Source organism: Erinaceus europaeus, chromosome 9 (genome assembly GCF_950295315.1).
Source record: "Erinaceus europaeus chromosome 9, mEriEur2.1, whole genome shotgun sequence".
Classification (NCBI taxonomy): Eukaryota; Metazoa; Chordata; class Mammalia; order Eulipotyphla; family Erinaceidae; genus Erinaceus; species Erinaceus europaeus.
In genome coordinates, this window is record NC_080170.1 from 17,731,286 (window position 1) to 17,737,904 (window position 6,619).

The 6,619-nt window shown below is 37.4% G+C and overlaps 1 pseudogene; it reads left to right on the forward strand.

The window, feature by feature from the left end:
- Positions 1 to 4,733: 4,733 nt before the first annotated feature.
- On the forward strand, positions 4,734 to 5,267 carry LOC103127063 (olfactory receptor 5V1-like; annotated as a pseudogene).
- The last annotated feature ends 1,352 nt before the right edge of the window (positions 5,268 to 6,619 follow it).

The window sequence follows — 6,619 nt, forward strand, 5'->3', positions numbered from 1 at the left end:
TTCTCTCCAACTGAATCCCTGGCATCGGTTGCTAAGGAAGCTCCTACCATTTCCAGCCCCTCCCACTTACGGTATTATAAAAGCCACTTCCATTTTTGGTTTCTCTCTTCTTCATTCTGACCTAGAGGAGGTCAGGCGTGCAGACCTGGAGGTAGATGCCAGCCATTGCAGCTGGCTCCACGTGGCTTAACTTGTGGCACTCAGGCCCAACTCTGGGGACACACATGAATATAGATTTTGTATTACTACCACCATGAGCTTAATTCCTGGGTCATCTCTTTATATTCAAGCCTAGCATTGATCACATCAATTTGATGTGATTGGGGCCTATATTAAGTTTAGGAGCCTATGTGACTTCTGCATCCCTATAGATCCGAGTTCACATTCTGTGGTCATGTGTAGGAACATTCCAACCTGCCTCAATTTCAGGACCCATCTTCCTCAGGTGTAGTATAGAGTATGTTGTCCAGCCTCCCTTCAGAGGATAGAACATTCTCTACTGCTGTTGATCCACGTTGAGGGCAAGGTCCTATGGGGGCCCACAAAGGTGTCTATTTTGTTGTTCCTGATACAGATAACCAGTAACAATGGATAGAGGGATTTATTTGAGGTCTAGGCCCATCATGTCTGTTTGGGAATTTCAGGGGATGGGATACATAGTTCTGGTGGTGGGAACTGTGTGGAGTTATACCCTCTTAGCCCATGGTTTTGTCAGTTTTCCTTTTTATAAATAAAATAATAATAAAAAGGAAAGGAACAAGCCCCACAGATCTGAAAATAAAGCTGGTGTAGTTATCTTAGTAGCAAACCATATAATTACAAAAAGAGAAAATTTTTTTTTCTAGCCATCAGTAGACACTACTCATGTCCATGCATCATATAGGCACTTCCCTAAGTATTGGAACATTCAAGTTCAAATGTTATCTGACTTAACATGATAGACACAAAAGGAATATCCTGAGAAGTCCCCCACCCAAAAACATAGTAATAATATTGTGATACTTTGAGTCAAGAACACAAAATAGAATGATGGATATTCTAGAAGAGACCAGAGAGAGCCAGCTTGCTTCTCCTCTAGGCGATCAGACTCCCTTCTCTAGTGCACCCAAAGGTCAGTGTACCCTTTATCTACCTACAATGCCATACATGACTACTACTCCCACATGGATCAATATAGAACCCCATGAAGGGTATTATAATTAAGGGACTAACTCATGTGATGTACCTTTGTCAAACCAAATACCCCCCATGCTATCTTTTCACAAATATGCTTTTTAGGTCATTCTGATTCAATGCCCAGTTCATTGTACCACTTAAAACAGTAATAGCTCAATGTATTTGCTCAAAGTGTGAGTCTGCAACTACTATTTATCATTATGGGAGGAGACAACTCATTTTCCTTTTAAAAAGATTATTAAAGGTAAAGTCAAATATTCTCAAATATTTTTTTTCTTTTTGCTTTGTTTTTATTACTTTAATCAATGTACTCCTCAGCTCAGTTTTGTGATGGTGCTGGAGAATGAACCTGCGACATTGGAGCCTCAAGCACAAAAGTCTTTTTGCATAGCCATTATGTTCTCCACACAGTCCTAGTTGCAAACATTCTTAAAGGGTTCTTTAGTCTCCACATGAATTTCTTTATTTTTTACAGTCTAATAAACTTAAATTACAAATTTATAAATACCTTGCTTGCTGTAAACTTCCTGGCCATTTAAAAAAACCATTTAAAGCCATCTGGTACCCACCCATATATATTATTTCTTCTATGATAAAACACATACTTATGTAGTAAAGATGATTTTTTTGTCTGAATTCCAATGGAAATTCTATAAAACCATGAGTCTCTACAGCAAGTGATACAGAGAGTGTGCTATCGTATTTTAAGAACATCACATATGTGATTGGAGAAATTAGAATCTTTTTAATAAATGATAGTGGAATTGGGAAATTATAGGTGTTGTTGAGGTTGTGGGGAAAAAGGAACTCTACTACACTGCTGGTAAGAATGCAAACTGGTATAATCCTTTTGGAAGACTGTATGGACAGTCCTTAAGCAAATAAAGTTGAATTGCATTATGACTGAACAATACCATTCTGAGGTATTTATCAAAAGGACGGTGAAACACTGATTTGAAGGGACATATTCATCCCAATGTTCATAGCTGCATTGTCCACAATAGCCAAAGAATGGAAGCAGCTTAAATGGCCCATCATATCTTTGTGGGAATACAACGATTCCTTGACTAAGGCCCCTGGTGATGGGGTTGCCTGGTAATGACCAGAAGGGCCATCATTAAAGTGTGCCAATCTTGGGAGCCAGGCAGTGGCTCAGCAGGTTAAGCGCACATGGTAGAAAACACATGGATCTGCATCAGGATCCTGGTTGGAGCCCCCAGCTTCCCACCTGCAAGGGGGTTCCCTTCTCTCCACAGGCAGTGAAGCAGGCCTGCAGGTGTTTATCTTTCTTTCCACCTCTCTGTCTTCCCCTCCTTTCTCCATTTCTCTCTGTCCTACAGAACAACAACAGCAAGGGCAGCAAAACGGGAAAAAAAAAAAAAGGCCTCCAGGAACAGTTGATCATTAGTGCAGGCACCGAGACCCAGTGATAACCTTGGAAGCAAAAAACAAAACAAACAAACAGAAACAGAAAAAAATTTTTTTTAAAGTGTGCCAATCTCTTGTCCTTATCTAGCTTCTGTAGTCCTTATTTTATCTGTCTTTTTTATTTTATTTTATTTTATTTATTTTGGTTTTATAGAGTGATTGAGGGAAATGAAATAGGGAGTAAGTGAGGAGGATACCTAGGTCTAAGTAGAATCTATTTGATTAAGTACTTTATGGTGTCTTTTTTAGGTCTTTTTACTTTCTTGTGGCATATACTGTGTCACTGTAGACTATTGTGACTTTTACTTAAAGTATTTTCTTCCAACTTATGGATACATGTACATATGTGCCCCATCTCATGGGCCCTGGCCTATTTGTTAGGAAGTGCACTACCTAAAATAGAACTAAGGATTCCTGTGAGGTAGGAAAGGTCTCACAAATGTATTGGATCTGGAGGGTGGACATCACAAGCCTGACCTTTGTGGATATAGTCTAAAGTGAAACATGTCGAGTTGGCACTCATGCCTGGCAATATGATTCTTGGATATCTATTCTTTAGTCTTAGGCTAGAATATTCCAAGAAACAATTGTCTTTTTCTGTGACTTGGTTTTATTTTCAATCTGTATTTCAAATTGTTTAAATATAAAATATTTTCCCATTATCATTAACAAGTATCTATAAGATGGTAGTAATTTAGATTTATTGAAAAAAGATAATCATTTCTCTAGAACTTTTATCATTTTTTCCTAAGATAAAAATGATTATTGTTATGATTAAAATTTTCCTCCCTACATTAATGATTTTTATATTTCATAACCCAAACTGGGAAGTCTGATATTGCAATTTCAGAAGTAAAGGGCAAAATATAGGAAAACATGTTGAACTGTGAATTGGTCATGTAACTTGTTGCAGATCTACCTTGTGTGTTCATCAGATGTTTGCAACTTCTAATAATTCTTGTTTCTAGAAATAATTCAAGAATGTAAGTTTGTGTTTAAAAGAAATTAATCTAATAGGGAATCTGTGCTTACTATCTCAAGCATTACTTTTTTCTTATTATAGCTAATTTAAATTATTTATGCTTAGTAATTTAATTTTGAAATGCTTATGTGTAAAGATAAAGACAAGTGGTTTGAAGAGCTCTAAAGAATTTGAGAGTTAAGGATTCACATGATAGATGTTTTGTATCATTGTTCTAAATTCACTCATTAAAATCTGTTGCTTCAATAATGACATTGAAGTGATTTGTGATTACTGTAGTAGATTTTTTATTACTTTTTATTGCTTAAATATCATCAACAAATATATTTTCTCCAAAATATCAATATATGTAAAACTGCATGAGGGAAGAATAACATCTTCTTAATAGGCTCAGAGCAATATTTATTTTTATTTATTTTTAAATTTGTATTTATAAAAAAGGAAACAATTCTCAATTAAAATTAAATAGAAGTAAAATAGAAGATTGCAGAGAGGAAATTCTTTCCATCTGATCATTCAAATCATTATATATCATCTGCATAATTTATGGTGTACCATGTTATCTGAAAAAAAGAGATCAAAGGATATTTTCTTTTTTAATGTTTATTTATTATTGTATAATAATAAATAAACATTAAATTGAGAGAAGATAGAGAGGGAGAGAAACAGAGAGACACCTGCAGCTCTGCTTCACCACTCATGAAGCTTTCCCCCTGCAGGTGGGGACCAGGGGCTTGAACCTAGATTCTTGTGCACTGTAATGTACCTGCTTAACCAAGTACGTCACCGCCTGACCCCCAAATGATATTTTCTAGTAACCAAGTGAATGTGGATAGGAAGAATATAAAATAACATTTGCATTTACTTTTTGCAAAATTCTAGTATATATGATGTGTAGATGTTCTATTAACGATGTTTTGTAAATAGTCTTGAGCATTAGGATTCTGTGGATTACTAAACTATATATAAATACAAGTGGAAGAATATGGCAAAGAGACTCAAGCATATTTAATTTTTGAAATCCTATGTTTCTATTATTACTCTTTGCAGCATTTTGCAGCAAGTTTTCATCAATAGCTCTTGGACATTTTGCCTTAATCTGGCTTTGTTTCCATTCCCCTCAGAAAGAAGACAGTGGAGAGAGGAGATGCAAGTCTACAGTCTCACCACCATGACTCAGTTTATCCTCAGAGGGCTCTCCAACCTCCCTGAGGTGTGCTACCCTCTCTTCGTGGCCTTTGCCCTCATCTATCAGGTCACCTTGGTGGGAAACAGGACAATTCTCTTGGCCATTTGCACTGAGAAGAAGCTACACACACACATGTATTTCTTTTTGGTATATCTGTCTCTCCTTGGCATATTCTGTCCATCAGCCACTGTGCCAGAGATGCTAGCAAACCTCTTGATGAAGAAAAACAGCATTTCCTTTGTTGGCTGTACCTTGCAAATCTATTTCTTCATGTAACTGGCAGGAACCGAATTTTTCCTTCTTTCTGTCATGGCTTATGACAAGCATGTGGCCATCTGTTTTCCCCTTTGTTATAACCTCACCATGACCAGGATTTGCTATATCCAACTGCCAGCTGGGAAATGGGCAACAGGATTTCTCAACTCCCTCATCCACACGGTGGCTACTTTCAATCTGACATTCTGCAAGTCAGATCAAGTTAATCAATATTGACAAGACTATAGTACTAGAGGGGTACAGTTCCACACAGTTCCCACTACCAGAACTCTGTGTCCCATCTCCTTCTTTGATAGCTTTTCTATTCTTTATCCTTCTGGGAGTGTGGACCCAGAATATTATGGGGTGCCGAATGTGGAAGGTCTGTCTTCTGTAATTGCTTTTCTGCTGAACACAGGCTTTGGCAGGTCAATCCACGCTCTCAGCCTGTCTCTCTCATTCCCTAGTGGGGCAGGGCTCTGGGAAGGTGGGATTCCACAGGACATATTGGTGAGGTCATCTGCCCAGGGAAGTCAGTTTGGCATCGTGATAGCATCTGGAACCTGGTGGCTGAAAAGGAGTTAAGATATAAAGCAGAGCAAATTGTTGACTAATCATGAACCGAAAGGCAGGAATATTACAGATGAAGATTTGGGGTGTCTATTTTGGAAAAAACTAATAAGTCAATTTTCGGTATATTCCAAGAGGCCCATGACTTTACTAGATTTTGTCTGAGTCTGACAGCTAATGTGCGGGTGGACCCATCGTATTATCTGGGGAGGTGGTGTCATAGTTGAAAAAAGGACTTGAAGGCAGGATCAGGGAAGAAAATAGTTCCCAAATATGAAAAAAAAAGTATATAAGTATTGTTAACTGTAAACCCCATCAATGGGATCTGGGGCCCATATTCAGCACAGGAGCCAGTGTAACCTCTGTATCCCTGTAGCTATGATGTCAGAGGATCCAGCGGGGGCTGAATTGTTATGTGGAAAACTGAGAAATGTAACACATGTACTAACTACTGTATCTTTTTTTGTTACTGCATTTTATTGTTGACTGTAAACCATTAATCCCCCCAATAATGAAAAAAGAAAAGAGCACACAAACTTCATGAGTTTTCATAAATAAAAACTATTATACACCTTTATATTTGACCCGTGATAGATTAAGACCTTTAAATTAAAAATATCTCTTTTGAAAAGTTTTGGTCCAGAGGGGATGGGTGGTAGAACTCCTAGTTAAGCACACACCTTACAGTGTGCAGGGACCAAGGTTCAAACCCTGGTTCCCACCTGCAGAGAGAAACCTTCGTAAGTGTTGAAGTGGGGCTTTAGTTGTCCCTCTGTATATCTCCCTCTCTATCTACCCTGTCCTCTCTATTTCTGGCTGTCTCTATCCAATAAATAATAATAATAATAACAATAACAATAATAATAATAAATGTTTTGGCCCAGGATCTGGAAGATTCCTATCACTTTAAGGAAAAAAATACAAACTCTATTCTAATTTATATTAATTTGTCGTAGAAATTTATTCTTGTAGAAGGATGTGAGTTCTTTTATGTAACTTTATTTTCCTTGGTTTTTTTT